We start from the raw sequence: 18,592 nt of genomic DNA, 5'->3' as shown, positions 1-18,592 counted from the left end.
AACAAAAAAAAGCAAAACAAAACAAAACTGCAGTTGCGTCAATCGTGCAACTATGGAAAACCGACCAATGTACATCGACGTACGTGTAGCATACCGGTGTATGAATAATTTTATCGTTTTCACAGTGAATTTGAATGAACTGAGCTTTGCTGTGAAGCACGCTTATTACGTGTCATGTAATGATGCATGCCAGCGGAAAAAAGGATTGAAAAAAGATTTAGTTTTAAAACAGTTTTAGAAAAAGTTTTGCCAACTTTCTGCAAAGGAATTCTCGAATCCTCATAATTGTTACATACGTCGTTATGAAAAATTATGCTTGCTATTTTCTAATTATTCTACAGTTCGTTAATCATCATCTTACCTTATGTGTTATCTGCGCCCTCATCCGAAACTCAGGCGATTCCTCCTCGGACCACCACGATTATCAGATGGTCTTCCTTCAGTCCCTCCTCGGTGAGGTTTTGACATATTCGTTTCAACAATTCTGTCGAAAAATCGCTTGGCGGGAATGAGTAGAGCACACCGGTTGCTTCCCGTTTCCTTATTGAGTAAGGAAATAACGCCGGCCGCTTCTTTCTGCTTCAAGTAGGACACGAGATTACGCAGTGGACGCGTCTGAACGCTGGCATCATCCGACGATGCTACCGATTACGTCGATCCCGGCAGGCCGAGGAAGATTGCGTGCGACGATGACGTCGATATGCGCTACTGCACATCTTCCAACTTGGGTTGATCGAGGCGTAGTCGCTGAGTAATACGAAGGTGGTGTTTACCTTCCTCGTCCGGCTGTCCACTATTTTGTTGTTTCCGTCCGTTAGGTGCAACTTGGTGGGGAATAGTGAACTCTTCAAAATCAGCGCCCCTTGCCAGAATGTGGTAGATTTCCGTGCGACTTCTGGTAACGTTCTTGCATTCGATAACATGCCATTCCTATGAGAAGACGAATCAGAATCCGAATCAGCCGGACTGCGTTGCCTCGGTGAACGGGAGCGAGATCTATCGATTCCTGGTTCACGTGATCCAGAACGACGGCGTGAATCATATTCGCCATCGGCTCCTGATCGACGCCATTCATCATTGTCCCCGTGGTGCGGTGGGCCATCACTATGAAAACTGCCACGGAAACCACCACGCCCGCGGAATCCTCCTCTGCCGCGGAACGGTCTTCCACCATAGCCGTACAATGAATTTTCCTCGTATGATGCACCACCTTCCGGATATTCGTAGTCGGGGCGCGACGATACTCACCGCCTTCCTCAAAACATCCACTGCGCTTTGAGAACGATGGTGTTGTTCCGTTGTCAGCAAAATCGATACGAATACGACGATCCGGTGCCCTAACGGGAATCCACGCATTTCCTTCACAGCAGCCGTAGCAGCATCAATAGAATCGTACAGAATGTAGGCCTGGTGTCCCCTTTGTTATATTCGATCTTTTTGATGGCACCAAAACGGTCGAACTCACGCTTCAACTGAGTAACGAAACGAACAAACAACAAACGAACCGGAAACGACGTCACAAGGTGAGGGAGAAAAACAAACAAACTGTCAAAACGTCAAGAGGGGTAAGTCAGCGCTCGTAAAATATTTATGTAATTCGTCACCCACGAGGGGTATTTTTCTTCAAAATGAAGAAGAAGACATGGTGCCCGATTTTCTGATGGCTTTGTACCGGACATTTAGGTCTACACTCAAAATAATTTTCACTTGAGAGTTACATGAAAACATATGCAGATATTTTCCATCTAGTTTCGTTTGTAAAAGTTAAATGTTTCGTTTGTGATGGTACTCACTGCTCTCAATTCACTAAAAATGTAATTAATTCTAAGTGAATTGAAATTTCAACAAACACATAAATTTTAAGTGAATTGGCATTATAGTTTGCGAAATATCCGTGTTAGTGATAATAATTCCGTCCACTAGAAGCGGACGGGACCAAAATAGAGTAGTGAAATATTTATTTCATATACTCAGGCTTATTTTGTAAATTGCTCTCATGATGTTTTGCACAATTTTTCATTAGCGATTGATGCAAAGCATACACTTCTGCCTGAGTACCCCACTCATATATTTTCATACATTCGTGACAAGTAGTATTCACTAGAAAAGAATATAGATATTGTTTTCTACGTTTTCATTTAAATTTCACTACATTTCTTTTTGGTAGGCATATGACATGTGAGTAAGATTTATTAGACACAAGTAAGGTCGTCATAAATGTAGATTTTTAAAGCCTACCTGATTTTTATAGTGGAAATTAAGTGACAATTATTTTGAGTGTATGTATTCGTCAATGATTTTATTCTGAACTAGTCGACCCGGCAGACGTTGTCCTGCATAGTAGGCGAGAATGTGCGTTCCGAACTGCCCATGCAAAGTTCGCATAGAAATCACAATTAAGTTTTTCACGATTTGCTCAACTTTACTCGTGATTTTCGCATTAGGAAATAGCATATAAACCCGTCGGAAACTATAACGAATGTTTCTGCTGACGAAATGAAAAAAATCCATCCAGCCGTTTTTGAGTTATGCGGATACGAACACAGACCATTTCATTTTTATATATAAGATTTGTGTATTTCCATCTAAAATAAACGATGCTGGGGAATATGCGCCACCCAGAAATAATAATAAAATTACGCCAAAATAGTTCACTAAAATTATCACAATATGCTGCACAAGATTAATGTGAGTCATATATTTCACGTTGTTCAACTTCCCAAACTGTTGTCAATAAGGAGGAAATTTTTTCTTATCTGAAGAAAAATCATAGAGGAAACGATCTTTACGAACATATTTGGCCAAGTTTTTTCAAGTGAGAGTTTGCAAATATTTATTGCCGCTTTCAATTTTGCCACGCAGAATTTGGGTTATTAATGGAGAAAACGTGGTGGCGCATTTTATACACAATTTCCCTATTTCGTTGTGACCAGCTAAGGATCATATAATGAGAGAAATGCTTAAGTGGGCAATTTTTAGCCAATCGAGAAATGAGAACTGTAAAAAAGTGAGCCAAACGAACATTGTTATTGCTGCAAATTGAGAAGCAGTGGTGCAATTTATCAACAATCCCTGATGAGTGTGATTCTTTTGTTTTGTATTTGTCTCTGCTTCTCTTTGCCTATGACGGTGCCTTTCAGTCAGAACGACACAGCAGGAGTAGCTTAGGAAACTCGGTTTGCCAACAGCGGGCTGAAGCTGATGATCATTCGGCACAAATTTCCTGTCATTGTCTTTCAAGTGATAGTATTCACCCATGCATTTATATAGGGCCATCGCATTCACACAGCAGCGAGTGAACTGAATAGACTGTCAGGGCTGCGTGTGCAATGAGAAGAGAGGTCTTTTGTTTACTTTATCTTTGATTGTTGCTGCCAACCATTTTCAGTTTTCACTGCTAGGAAGTGAGTGTGAAGAGGGAATGGTATGAATATCCAACCAATTTCAGTCACTGAGATTGAGAATTCGCACCCCTGTTGAGAAGTATTAAGATTCTTATGATATGGATTTTAGGAAAAAAACATCGAATAAACTATTTGTTTTACTTTGTCTTTAAACTTAGATTAATGAATACTAGTATATGGCAACAATACTCAGCTAACTGATTCGCACTTCGCTTTGACACGATCATTTGAAATGTTTCATCTAAGGTAGAATAAAAGATATTTTAGTTACTAGATAAATATTGTCGCTGTCGTCGCTGTCCGGAACATCTTTTGCTGGCGAGGATAGGGGAGCTAAATGTTAAAGAAGGAAAATCCATACGATTTGACAGGTATGTACCACACATGTTTCGGACAGCAGAACAAAGGGAACCGAAGCGACAATCTTTATCTAGTAACTAAGTATTCATATTTAAAATTAACTGGTTGTCAATACCAAAATGCAGTACAGTGAATCCTTTTTTCTCGATACTTTATAAGCCCAATCTTATCTACCAAACAGTAAGGCCGTTTTCAGTGTCTCGTACGTTACGTCTTATGACAATTTATGTATCGTGTTTCTTTCATTTGTTTCATATATTTATTACCAGAATAATGCCGGAGTGGCCTGTGCAAAAAAGTCTTCTCCATTCAGTTCGGTCCATGGCTGCACTTCGCCAACCACGCAGTCTGCGGAGGGTCCGCAAATCGTCATGCGCCTAATCGATCCACCTTGCCCGCTGTGCACCTCGCCTTCTTGTTTCCGTCGGATCGCTGCCGAGAACCATTTTCACCGGATTACTGTCCGCCATTCTGGATACGTGCCCGGCACATCGCAGTCTTGCGATTTTCGCGTTTTGAACGATGGATGGTTCTCCCAAAAGCTGATGCAACTCGTGGTTCATTCGCCTCCTCCACGTACAGTCCACCATCTGCACCCCACCATAGATGGTACGCAACACTATGCGTTTTGTAGATAGTCAGTTTTCTTTCATTTGTATTGCACTTTTATTTCACAGCTAGAGGCGCTACCGTCGTAATCCTTCGAGTTTGACATATCACTCCAGCGCCTTCTGGTGACAATGTCATACGAAACATTGTTTCGTGTAACATGCTCAAAGATGTTGGTAGAAGAGTTGAACAATGGATTTTTCAGAAAAATGTTCAGGCTGTTACGTCTGTTTGTCTGTGCTTCAACGTTATGTGCTAGCAGCCTTTGCTAACAAAAGTATCAGCATTACCACAGCTAACAGATATTGCGGCTGGCATACGATACGTGTGTAAACATCCGCAACCGTTAATTCAAATGTAGTTTAAATTGGGATCGCGTTTGGCAATCGATTGGGGATGGCGCAAGGATCATTGTTATTGAAAATCCAGCCCAAACGAGGCTGTCAAATGCCTTGGCCACATTCGACGGTTGATAATCAGCTGCGTCCGTATGTACTGCCGCAATCAGTTGAGTAGATACTGCAGTGGGCCAACGTATATCAATTCAAAAGTTTACACACGATTTTCAATAAAATTTGTTCTAGCCAAAATATCTGTTATCTGTGGCATTACTAAATCATCTGGAAAAGTACATATTTGCATATCTTTCATTATAAGATCCCTACTAGCGGCGATTTCTTTGTTACACTGTTGTGTTCGCCCTCTGCGAAATCTTTATTCGAACTGGGGATTGGAGAAAAATTAAGCGTAAGATGTTCTATTTCGAGATGCTGGATCATTAGGTCATTAGGCCGAATGGTCATTAGGCTGAATGAGAACTGGGGAGTGGGAAGTAGGTAGTGCGCAATGAGAAAGAAGTAAGAAGGAAGAAGGAGCAGGAAGAAGGAAGAAGGAAGAAGGAGAAAAGAAAAAGGAAAAAAGAAGAAGAAAGAAGTTCATTGGTACTATACCACGGAGGCAACTTCAGGATCATTTTCAAAATTGTATTTTGAATCCTCTGAACTCTGAAGTGCCTTCTTTCTGGTATTGCGGCAACTATTCCATATTGGCACAGCATACAACATGGCAGGTCTGAAAATTTGTTTGTAAATCAAAAGTTTGTTCTTAAGACAAAGTTTTGATTTTCTGTTATAAGTGGATATAGACACTTAATATATTTGTTACATTTGGCTTGAAGGCCTTCAATGTGATTTTAAAAGACTTTTTTTTGTTTTGGTATGTCTAGGGCCGAAAACCTCATTAATAAAGACAAAAAAAAAAACAAAAAAATAGTTTATTTTTGGTCCAGCAGAAGTCCTAAATATTTGGCTTCGCTAGACCAATTAATTGGAACCATTCATAGTGACAATATGTCTGCTAGAAGGTTTCAAATAAGAAGCTCTCGGCTTATGTGGGAAAATTATAAGCTGAGTTTTGGAAGCATTTGGGGAAATTTTCCATTTTTGCAAGTAAGTGGAGAAAATAGTCAAACGTGTTGGCAATCTACTACAAATGACTCGAAGGCTTAGCCCTTTGGCTGAGAGGCCTGTGTCATCTGCAAACAAAGATTTTTGACACCCTGGTGGTAAATCAGGTAAGTCAGAAGTAAAAATGTTAAACAATATAAAAATGTTATACAATGCTGCCTTGGGGGACACCAGCCCTTACAGGTAATCTATCAGATTTGGAATTCTGATAGTTTACCTGAAGTGAGCGTTCACAGTTTATCACTTTTTGGCAATCGCAAAGTGTAGATTTTGACGTAGTTCTTCGTCAAAACAGAAGAACAACATAGTTTGAATTACGCTGAAAGGAAACTTTGTGAATCGCATGGAATGGCTTTGCCCGATGCACACCCTCTGGAATACATACCTTCACATAGCATCTATAGTAGGGCGAGCACACCGTGAAGTTCAACTAATGGGATTGTGTCACTCTAGTCGCCCTTTTTTAGGTGGCGACAGCGATGTAAATGCTCCAGGCTGCTCGGTTATTTTCAAATATTAGGCTCACTATACATTCAACATTATTGATTGATACGGACTGGAGCAGCTATTGCATTCGACACCAATATTCCCACGAAACTTTCCTGACGTCAAAAAACGGGTGTAACTCCACCGATTCCCACTTCACGGTCAAAACTTTGCTGGGCCACAAACAAATCGCGAAATTGCACTTCCTGGGCTGAGAGCTGAAAGGCGGTAACACCACACTAATCGAAATCGATTTTCTTCATTCCTCCATCATATTCGCGTTGAAGCCCGGAGGTACTTGTTGCAGGAGGATTCGCGCGGGTCACCCATCAACCAGCCGTGGCTCAAATTTGCTTATGTTGCGTTTTTCTCGTCTCTTCCGTTCGTTCGTTCCTATGGAGGCAGCCGCTGTCGACACGCACCAAACGTCAAGCCAGGCTGAACCGAGGATCGATCGATTCTGGGCCCGCGTAGTCGTCGTACATGGCTCCACTCGGTCCTGGTCTTTCACACACCCGCGCACCCACACCGCCCGCTACCGTGCCCACTCTGCCGGGAACCGCGTTACTGACTGACTGATAAGAAAATCAATTTTCCATCTTTCGTTTTTTTGCACTCGCACTCGTTTGGCCGCTTGGGGCTCGCTTTCAATTGCACCAGCACCGAATATCCACAGCGGGAGCCTGGACCATATCAAGTATCCATTTTTGCCTCCCAGGCATCGTTGTACAGTGCTCTTGCTGCGTTGTCCTCGTTGTAGTCACTGTTATGTACTTTGCAAGCCTGATGATCCCTTGGAGCACATGTAGGAGCAACTATGTATTGACGGTGCACATACAACAACTGCTTCACCCACTCCCGAAAAGGATCTCTTTCTATTCACCACTGACTGGGTGAGCCGAACTGATAACACACAAAGTCGGTGAAAGGCGGAAAGCGGGATGTTGCGCCGCGGCTTGATGGTATTGCTGTTGATACCAACAACAGGAGCTTCGTACTACTAACGGAAACGCGCCACTCGCCAGGACATTTTCCTAACTTGAACCGGACAGGACGAAAGACCAACACGAACTGAATGAACGAATGTGGCGCGGAACAGACCAACTCCCTCTGAGCTCTGACTTTGGGTAGGTCGACCGGAAAAAACTCGGGAAAGCTCGAACCGAACGGCAATGAGCGGTGGGTGGTGGCTCATTGTGGGTGATGAACGGCACTCACAGAGGGTGGAAAGTTACGAGGCGATGATGTCCTGGCTAGATGCAATGCTGTGTTAGTGCGAGCCATCGATCGAGAACGCTCTCAGAGAGGACGCGCCGTAACCGGCGAGTGTTCAAGTAGCGCGAAATCAGTTGCAGGCTTTCGTTTGATTTTGATATAATCCACGTGGATGGAAAGAAAAAAAATGCATTTTGATCTATCTGACTCTCGATTACATCGCTGTTCACATATTATTCTATTGTGTTAATATTGCAGGTAAGCAAATAATGATAGCATTCAGATAATATAATTCACATGAAAAAAATTAAAAGGGTTGTGGACAAGACATAAACAAAGTAAAACCTCTTAGTAGAATGAATGTAAACATTTAAATATAAATGTATACATCACACGATCGGAAATTTCTACCAAAAATTATGTGAAGTGTGAAATATTTACGTTGCAAACAGATTGTAATCTGTTCTCAGCATAAAATTAAGATGTTACTTGGACCGCTACCGGCGAAGACATAGTCTCTAATCAATTCAGAAAGCTGCTTTCCCGCGCGCGTTTGTGGTTTTGCTAGAAATTATCATGCGGTCGTCATCAGTATCGGCAGCGCTCATAGAGTTTGTTTAAAAATCTTAGTGAAGCAGGTTGTCGGCAACTAGTGAAAAATGAGAGAGAAAATTGCACTTGCACAATTCTAATTATGTTATGTCATAGACGACAGTCAATCAATGATTTACCGATTATTTGCTACAACGTCATTTTTGTGAATAATTTTCTGCCACTGGCAGAAATTCCTTTCAATGCCCCTTTCCAGTGCAGCAAAATGAAAGTAAGAATTTTTCCAGAAAATTTCACTTGTGCGACAATTTTCAACACGGCAAACAAAACCTTCATTTTCATAAAATGCTTTGCCATCACTATCAGTATGCGGGAAATTTTTTCAGAGATCCGAACATTGACTACCTCGTTGTCAGTAAAATTCGATCATGATTGTCAACTGTATCGAACGAAAGATCACAGCGAACGATGCGTTACAATATCCAGCGATTGCCGGTGGAAGGAGCATCGCCTCGACGGACGGATAAGTGCAATCAACGTTAGCGACAACATTAACGATCTATGGGAGTCGACCCATGGAGCGGTGAGTACAACAGCACGAGAAATGGCTGGCACTGCACAGAGGCGCCTGTCTAGGATGTGGTGGGGTTTGACAGTGGGCCCTGTTAAACCTCTATAAAAAGCTGCATGTATCCGCAAGTAGGCTCCGCCAAAGCAACCGTGTGCCGCTCAAAGCGCACAAGCACAAGTCCTGGTGTTAGGAGGGATGCTAAACAGCCCTGACCCGACGGCCCTCCGACTAGACAGGAGGTTTGCGCAGGCCCAATAAGCCGCCTTTAAAAACAACCATTACGAACGACATAGAAAATAATACGACTCGATACAATCGGCAACGACCTAGGCGACGAACAAAGGATCACGATTGGAAGCTTGGAACATGGAACTGCAAGTCGCTAGGCTTCGCAGGTTGTGACAGGATAATCTACGATGAATTACATCCCCACAACTTCGACATCGTAGCGCTGCGCTGCAGGAAACCTGTTGGACAGGACAGAAAGTGTGGAAATGCGGGCATCGAGCGGCTATCTTCTACAAAAGTTGTGGCACCACCAACGAGCTGGGAATTGACTTCATAGTGTTGGGAAAGATGCGCCAACGCGTGATTGGGTGGCAGCCAATCAACGCAAGGATGTGCACGCTGAGGATAAAAGGCCGTTTCTTCAACTATAGCATCATCAACGTGCACTGCCCACACGAAGGGAGACCCGACGACGAGAAAGAAGCGTTCTACGCACAGCTGGAGCAGACATACGATGGATGCCCACTGCGGGACGTCAAAATCGTCATCGGTGACATGAACGCTCAAGTAGGAAGGGAGGATATGTATAGAACGGTCATCGGACCGGATAGTCTGCATACCGTATCGAACGACAACGGCCAACGATGCAGAAACTTTGCAGCCTCCCGCGGAATGGTAATCCGAAGCACTTTCTTCCCACGCAAGAATATCCACAAGGCCACATGGAAATCACCTAATCGAGTAATGGAAAACCAAATCGACCACGTTCTAATCGACGGTAAATTCTTCTCCGACATCACGAATGTCCGCACTTACCGCAGTGCGAATATTAAATCCGACCACACCTCGTTGCAGTATGTCTACGCTCAAAACTCTCGACGGTGTACAACACGCGTCGGAGTCGTCCGCGTCCGCGGCTAAACATTGGACGGCTACAAGACGGTAGACTAGTCCAAGACCACGCGCAGCAGCTGGAAGTGGCACTCCCAACGGAAGAGCAGCAAGGCGCAGCATCTCTTGAAGATGGCTGGAGAGATATTCGATCCGCCATTGGAAGCACCGCAACCACTGCATTAGGCATGGTGGCTCCGGATCAGAGAAACGACTGGTATGATGGCGAATGTGAGCAGTTAGTTGACGAGAAAAATGCAGCATGGGCGAGATTGCTGCAACACTGCACGAGGGCCAACGAGGCACGATACAAACGGGCGCGGAACAGACAAAACTCGATTTACCGGAGGAAAAAGCGCCAGCCGGAAGATCGAGACCGTGAAGAGACGGAGGAACTGTACCGCGCTAATAACGCACGAAAGTTCTATGAGAACTTGAACCATTCACGTAAGGGCCACGTGCCACAGCCCGATATGTGTAAGGACATAAACGGGAACCTTCTTACAAACGAGCGTGAGGTGTTTCAAAGGAGGTGGCAGCACTACGAAGAGCACCGGAATGGCGAGATGGCAGACAACGGTGGCGGTATGGAAATGAGCCTAGGGGCACGCGCGCAGGACATGCGACTTCCGGCTCCGAATATCCAGGAACTCCAGGAGGAGATCGACCGGCTGAAAAATAACAAAGCCCTTGGAGTTGACCAACTGCCAGGAGAGCTGTTTAAACACGGTGGTGAGGCACTGGCTAGAGCGCTGCACTGGGTGAGCGATAACGATACCAGCAGAGAAATTCGAAGACGCATAATGGCTGGAAATCACGAGACACGTGACACGAGACCTGGACGATGCTCGTGAAGGACCAACGCGCACTGGGAGTTTTCGAAAGGAAAGTGGTGCGTATCATCTATGGTGGGGTGCAGATGGCCGACGGTACGTGGAGGAGGCGAATGAACCACGAGTTGCATCAGCTGTTGGGAGAGCCATCCATCGTTAACACGGCGAAAATCGGAATACTGCGGTGGGCCGGGCACGTATCCAGAATGTCGGACAGCAATCCAGTGAGAATGGTTCTCGACAACGATCCGACGGGAACAAGAAGGCGAGGTACACAGCGGGCAAGGTGGATCGATCAGGTGGAGGACGATTTGCGGACCCTCCGACCGAGCTGAATGGAGAAGACATTTATGTGCAGCACAGGCCACTCCAGCCTTGATCTGGTAATAAATAAATAAATACTGCACAGAGGCTATCCAGGATGGGTTTGTTCAATGTGGAGTATCAGAGAGTGTCAGATGAGATCAATACCAGCAAAACGAAGTACATGGTCGCTGGCAATCATAGTGGGTTCATTAGTGGGGTTGGTAGTGAAAGGGTGAAAAATTTGAAGTGGTAGAAGAATTTGTGTATCTTGAAACATTAGTGATGTACGATAATGATGTTACCCGCGAGGTGAAAAGGTGTATTTCAGCTGCAAATAGGGCTTATTACGGACTTCGTAACCAGCTTAAGTCTCGTAGTCTGTAGACGAAAACAAAATTCACGCTGTATGCTACACTGATTCTTCCGGTGGCTTTATACGGGCATGAAACATGGAGGTTAAAGGAGGCTGATCGGAGAGCTTTCGGAGTGTTTGAGCGTAAGGTGCTGCGGACAATACTCGGCGGTAAACAGGAGAACGGTATCTGGCGGCGTCGCATCGATCACGAGTTGTACCAGGTGTATAAAGAGCTGGATATCATTAAGCTAATACAACACAGCAGACTACGGTGGGCTGGACACGTTGTTCGTGTGCCAGAAAAACGTCAAGCGAAGATAATATTCAGTAGAGAACCCTGAAGAGGCCGCAGGCTTCATGGAAGGCCGCGTTCACGATGACTTTTTGCAGTTGAAGAGGTCCTGAGGGCACTCAATATTCAGGGCGACTGGAAGCGATTGGCCCACGATCGAGTCCAGTGGAGAAAGATACTCCATCCAACGAAGAGCCCATCAACGAAGAGCCCATCAAGTATCAAGTGAGTATCGAGTGTCCATAATGCCATAACATCTCGTTATTCTTGTACCTTGTTATATTTTATTATTTGTCTGGGTGGATTCTCCGAGCAGAACAAGAAAGTTAACGCTAATTCGATTCAATTTTTAGAGTTTCCGCGGCTCGCGGACTTATTGTCACGTGCTCAGTAGGCCGGCTAGCCTATGACTCTTCGTACATCGAGAAGAAGGTCAAACCAAACAATCAAAACTCAATCGTACTCAACAAATTACCCACATGTAGAAAGTAGTGCTCTTACAAACTGTATATTGGATCATTTTATGCCTATCGTACCTGCCTAACTAACTGCGCTAGTCTTCAATTTCAGCTATCGGTGGGGGCCCCGTTCTATTGTAGCTGCATCCTCACCTCGCTCGTTGTTGTCGCACAAAAGTGCATTCCTTGTCGCCTCGGATCTTTGAGTTGCACAGGTAGACAACTATTCACACTTTGTCATGCAAACTTTTATCCGTTGTGCTGTTCGTCGCTCGTGTGAATGTCGCGCGGTACAGCGTCGTCGTAGCCAGCCTTGTCACGCGACACGATGACTGCTCGAGTCAGTGCTATCGGTCGTCCTCTACCTTTTGCTTCACTCTTCGCATACGGGGCTTCGCATGCACCTCCTTTACTGGTACAAAGTTAGCATGCAGTGTCCAGTGTCGAGTGGTATTGGTCGCGCTGGTCTCACAGATGGCTGCAAACTTAAGGCCCTCTGATGCAGAAGGCCTTATCCTGTGAAATTATTGGTATCACTAATGCGTGAACGACATGCAAGCATTTATCTTTTGATTTATTCGGGCAATCTTTGGTCGCTCCATCAGGCACTGAGTTTAGCAGATCTCGAATTGTGCTTCACCACTTGCTCCAAACTCGAGCGAATCTGAGGAACACGTGGCTCACTGCCTGGTGGTAGGGTATGGTTTCTACCTTTTAACGTCGGTTTTATGTCCTACCGATGGATTGCGCCAAAATTCGATCACCAAATGGTATCATTTGCATGCACTAATCACCTTGCAACATAGAACACTGCAATCTGCTTCTGCCGTTTTTGGCTTTGAGGCAATGACTGGCTACTGTACGGGTTCGACGACTATTCCGATGCGCCGTGTGAATGTGGCAGAGATCGTTTAGAATCACATTGCAACGATATCTCGATCCATGTCGAAAAGAGTGATAGCAGGCTTTCAAGATGTATGTATTTATTGCTCACGTGAAATACACTTAAAGAAATGTTTTGGCGATTTTGTATTTTTTGTCGACAATACCTCATTTTTTGTAACAACCTTCTCGAGCATACTCGAACGATAAGTTGATTTCGAGATCGAATCGACAGCCGTAATGTCAAACATGTCAAACTCGATAGAATTTCGTTCAAATTGAGATGCGCAATGTCACCCAGTTTGTGACAGCAGCGCGTACGGACGTGTTATTTGATCGCGCGTTTTTTCCAAATGTTTTTTTTTCTCGCTCGTTCGCTGTGTTTACGTTTTCGCTTCGTCGTGTTGGCGTTATTTTCTCCTGGACCCGTCATGAGAGATAGCGCGGCCAATCCGGGCGCGAATAAAAAACGAAAGCGTTCATCGAAGGAGTGAAAAGCTTTTCCTGAGCAACAAGTGCTCCTCGCTCAAGGATGGTGACGCCGGCAATCCGGTGGGCACCACAAAAAAAAGGAAAAAGCAGCAGCCTCTGTTCCACGATAAATCACCAGAGCGGAATGAGAAGCGCTCGCCGATTTTCGTGAAAGGGGACCCATCGGACATTTGCCCCGATCTCCGGAAACTGATCGCCCGAGGCCTAAAATGCACCTTTCGACTGTATGTCGAAGGTGTGATAGGGTAGGGTATCCAATCATGGTTTGAACTAGTGAAAAGCGTATCATGGTTTGAACCATTTTGAAATCAGTAGAAATTACCATCTTATTGGCAGGAAAAGAACCTAAAACAGTATGAATGGCATATTTAGGTATACTGAAAGTGATAGAGTTTATTTAAACATTCGTACATATTGTTTAAGTAATAAAATAAAGCGATTTAAAAACGTCTAGAATTTGCGCTAAATCCCCCCCACCAGTGGCATAATTTCAAAAAGCTCGTAAAGGACGCATTTTATGACACAGGAGTGAGATCAATATATCAAAAGAACGCTATTTTTATCTGTAATCGATTGACACCATCATACAATTGAGAAACAGTTTTAAATAGTTAAAATAGTAACATTTACACAAGGTAAAAACTGATCATGGTTTGAACTAAATTCGTATCATGGTTTGAACTTGCAAATGCAGTCATGTTCTGCTGCTGTCCGCTAGAGCGCTGCATGCGCCTAGCTGGAGCATTTTGTTTACATTTCCAATATGAAAAAATCGCAATTTTCATATCGATAATTTAGACGATTTTCATACGTTTCGAGTTACTAATCTAAAGCGAGAAGATGAATAGTAAAACAAATTTTCTTTTCTATAGATTTCTTCAGCGTTTCATGCATGTGATTAGTATCATATTTAGGAGCTGCTGGCTGCTGCAATAGTTCAAACCATGGTACGAATCAAAGTTATGTAATTATTAAGTTTTTCAATGAAACTAAGCATAAATATGTGCACCCAGGATGTTTTTAGAAAGATAATGAACTCTTCCATATAAACTAGAAATCGCAGTTCTAACATGTCCCTTTAATAAAATAAATCAACTTTTTTTGACGGCTCATCTGAAACCCGCCATTTGGTTCAAACCATGATTGGATACCCTATCAATCATGGTTTGAACATCAATTCATTAAAGACATTTTAGCCTATGATTCTTAGTTATGACTTAATTACATAACTTTGATTCATACCATGATTTGAACTACACTGTTCATGGTTTGAACTAAATTCGTACCATGGTTTGAACTACTGCAGCAGCTCCTAAATATAATACTAATCACATGCATGAAACGCTGAGGAAATGTATAGAAAAGCAAATTTGTTTTACTATTCATCTTCTCGCATTAGATTAGTAACTCGAAACGTGTGAAAATCGTCTAAATCATCGATATGAAAATTACGATTTTTTCACATTGGAAATGTAAACAAAATGCTCCAGCTAGGCGCATGCAACGCTCCTAGCGGACAGCAGCAGAACATGACTGCATTTACAAGTTCAAACCATGGTACGAGTTTAGTTCAAACCATGAGCAGTTTTTACCTTGTATAAATGTTACTAATTTAACTATTTAAAACTGTTTCTCATTTGTATGATGATGTCAATCGATTACAGATAAAATAGCGTTGTTTTGATATATTGATCTCACACCTGTGTCATAAAATGCGTCCTTTACGAGCTTTTTTGGAATTATGCCATCAGGGGAGGATTTAGCAAATTCAGGACGTTTATAAATCGCTCCATTTTATTACTTAAACAATATGTACGTAAGTTTAAATGAACTCTATCACTTCCAGTATTCCTAAATATGCCATCCATACTGTTTTAGGTTTATTTCACCGCCAATGAGACGGTAATTTCTACTGATTTCAAAATGGTTCAAACCATGATACGCTTCGCTTACGTTCAAACCATGATTGGATACCCTACTAATAACCGAGGAAAGGTCTCACTTCGGCAAGGTACTGGAGTACCTTAATGCGAAATGGTTCCAGTTTAACACACACGACGTCCCCGGCAGTAAGCCCTTCAAAGTCGTGCTGCATGACCTCGACGACGTGGACAAAAAGGAGCTGGAGGAAAACAACATGAAGCCGATCAGCATATACAAAATGGCCTTCAGGCCATCAATAGCACCGTCGTCGAGTATACAAAGTACAAGCCCGTGCATCGTGGCGTGACGCAGTGCATGAACTGTCTCTGCTTCGGCCATGGCACGCGGAACTGCTTCATGAACGCACGATGCATCCGGTGTGGCGGGGACCACGACATCGACGAGCAAATGGAATAGGCTGACCCCAAGTGTACCAACTGTCGGGAAAAGTCCCGGGCCAATACGAAGGTCTGCCCGAAACGCGTGGAGTTCTACGAAATCAGCAAGAAAGCTTCCTCAAGAAATCGTCCAGCCCGAAGCTCACCCCGATTGCGCGATGAAGGAAACTTCCTGACAATTCCACCTCCGCTGCGACCAATCCCAATCCTTCCGCCGCTGCCTCGGTCCCACCGGATCTCAAGCCAAGCAAAGCAACATCCAGTCCATCCACTAGTGAATGGCCTCTGCCGGCCAGGGTTTCGCCGGCAGCAAGATGAGCATCCTCTACCCCCGGAGGATTCCGTTCCGCTCTACACCCCGGAACAGTTGGCTCCGATATCCAGCCAAATTTTCGACCAGATCTACACTATGGGCCTTTTCGTGATTGAAAATGGTAATTTGGTAAACTGGAACGCTCGCTCATTCAAGAGCAAAATCGTCGAGCTCAATGATTTTCTTCAGGCGAAGGAGATTGAAGCGGCTTTCACCACCGAAACCCACCTGAAGCCCGAGGTGAGCGAAACAATTCCAGGTTTTAGGCTGGTGAGGTTTGATAGAATAAGCTCCAGAGCGACATCGCCTGCCGCCTGCTGCCGGATTTAAAGCTAAAAATAATCGAATCCGTTAGAGTGGAAGTCACCACCTCCATCGGAGACGACACATTCATCGTGGCCTACTGTCCCACACAACTCAAAGTCGACAACGGCACGTCGGCCGAACTACGAAGGGAAACAGTTTGTGGAAATAGTCAAGCCTACTCGGCGGCAGGGGCAGTTCATCATCGCCGGAGACCTGAACGCAAAGCACCAATCGTGCGGAAACACCGTCTCAAATCGGAACGGAGTCGTCTGGTCCAACGACGAGCTATAGGGCCACTACTGACTGCCCTACCCGGTTGACACGGTCCGGGACAACGCTCGACATCTTCATCATGAACGATCACGTCTCCCAGCCGGTCATCTTCGAGGAGCTCAGCTCGAACCACTATCCGGTGGTGGCTGAAGTTGGAACTTCGGTGAATCGCCACGAGCTAACCCACGTAACTATCACCAAGTCGACTGGGGTCGGTTTCAACGGTGCGTGGACGAGAACAGCGACTACCAGTGGCATCAGGTGTCATCCGAAGACGTCGACGAGCAGCTACTCGCCATCCAGGAGCAATTGATGCACTCACCAAAGATTTGATCCGTCTGCGAAATGTTACCCGCAGGCAGTACCAACGTATTGGGCTGCCTGCGCTTAAGACCCGGTGCAATCGCATGATCAAAATTATCCAGGCCAGAATGGTGGACTTCAGAAATAGTGATTTTTCCAATAAGATCCGCGCTCTCCCAGACTGTGCTAAGCCGTTCTGGAAGCTAACCAAAATTCTAAAATCCAAGCCTCGACTCATTCCACCTTTGGTTCTAGACAACAACGACTCTAAGGATCGCTTGATAACTCGACTGTCGAGAAGGCAAGTCGCCATGTTGTCAGCTCACACAATCTTGGACAGAACATCATCAGTCCATAAGAAGCAGCCGTCAGCGAGCTTGCGAACAACATCCATCTGACTCCAAACGTTTTCTCGGCCTATGTCAAATCATCAAACAAACATGAAGGCCCCAAGCATCAAGAGCATCCTAAATCTCAAGCTCATACACATGATTGCTCCATTCTTTGAGCACCTTTCGCTGATCTTCAATCGGTGTCTGCGACTCAGCTTCTTCCAACCGTCCTGGAAGTATGTAAAAGTTATTCCCATCCCCCAAATTTGGCAAAAAATTCAAAAAAATATAAATCTGTTCTCAGGTTTGTAATTTTTTGTAGATTTGACAGATTTGATGAAGGGTTGGCAGGAAAAAAAAATATTGCCCCAAATTTTAAAATTACATGTGCTGTCGAATTCAATAACAAAAATCGTTCAGGTATACGCACAGCATATCAAAGCAAGTTCTTGGAGAAGGATCAATTTCCCCCGAATATTTTAAAAGTCGATAAACTCCAAAACTCCAAAAAATCGATTGTGTATCAAAAACAACAATAATTTAAGGACTGTCACACATCAGTAAAGTTCAATACTATATTTCTTAGATAGTCTGTGTGGAAATCGCGTATGTTTATTTATTTTTGGCTGTGATACATTGAAAATCAGAAAAGGGGTTCAAGTCTCTCCTACTATACTATAGAAAAGACAGACGTAGTACCACGTCAAAGCCATTTGTGCCCAGCCGTTTTAAAGTTTGCTGTTTCTATTTTACCGAAACAATCGTATTCTATGGTTTATCACAACATAACAATAATAATAATAATCAAAACATCAATTTTAGGTTATATTTATAGTTTCTCCTTAGAAATATGGAAGATATCATGATGCTTGTGGACATTCACACGGCAAAACACAAACTTCATTATCATCACGTACGAATCCTTCCAAGCAAGCACACCCTTGCTTGCAGGCTTTGCAGTGTGGTTGGCCAATCGTGGCGCAAGTTACCGGACAGACTGGAGCACAATCGGAGTACACCTCGTGCGGACCGTGGCATACGCGTACAGGACGGGCTGCAAAGAGAATTGTTAGTGAGTGAGGGTTACTTGCCGGAAATAAGGAAAACCTGCCTTCTGAGTCGCCATCAGTGCAACTAACAACGGTGGCGCAGATAACGATCGCGAAAGCAACAACTGTGATAAACTTCATCTTGAAACTAATGAATACTATATCGATCACAGTGTTTATATAGATGCACGAGACATTGTGGTCAGTGCCACGCGATTTTTTTTTTAATTTTTTATCTGCTTCGTTCTAAGTTGTCTCTATCATGATTACAATGTATCCTATAGAGCAAAAAATG

At 44.0% G+C, this 18,592-nt stretch overlaps 1 protein-coding gene and 1 pseudogene across 1 annotated transcript in view; both read right to left on the bottom strand.

Annotated features, from left to right (window-relative positions):
- LOC134203276 (uncharacterized) overlaps positions 1-7,006 on the bottom strand; it is a gene marked incomplete at its 3' end in the record, with an annotated part of 82,803 nt that extends 75,797 nt beyond the window's left edge. Inside the window, exon 1 of the mRNA XM_062678150.1 lies at positions 6,225-7,006. The remainder of the gene's footprint in view (positions 1-6,224) is intronic.
- LOC134203274 (RNA-binding protein spenito-like) lies at positions 649-15,495 on the bottom strand (annotated as a pseudogene).
- Positions 15,496-18,592: the final 3,097 nt, after the last annotated feature.

The sequence above is a fragment of the Armigeres subalbatus genome, unplaced genomic scaffold, assembly GCF_024139115.2.
Source record: "Armigeres subalbatus isolate Guangzhou_Male unplaced genomic scaffold, GZ_Asu_2 Contig1733, whole genome shotgun sequence".
Classification (NCBI taxonomy): Eukaryota; Metazoa; Arthropoda; class Insecta; order Diptera; family Culicidae; genus Armigeres; species Armigeres subalbatus.
This window is presented reverse-complemented; position numbering and strand designations above follow the sequence as displayed.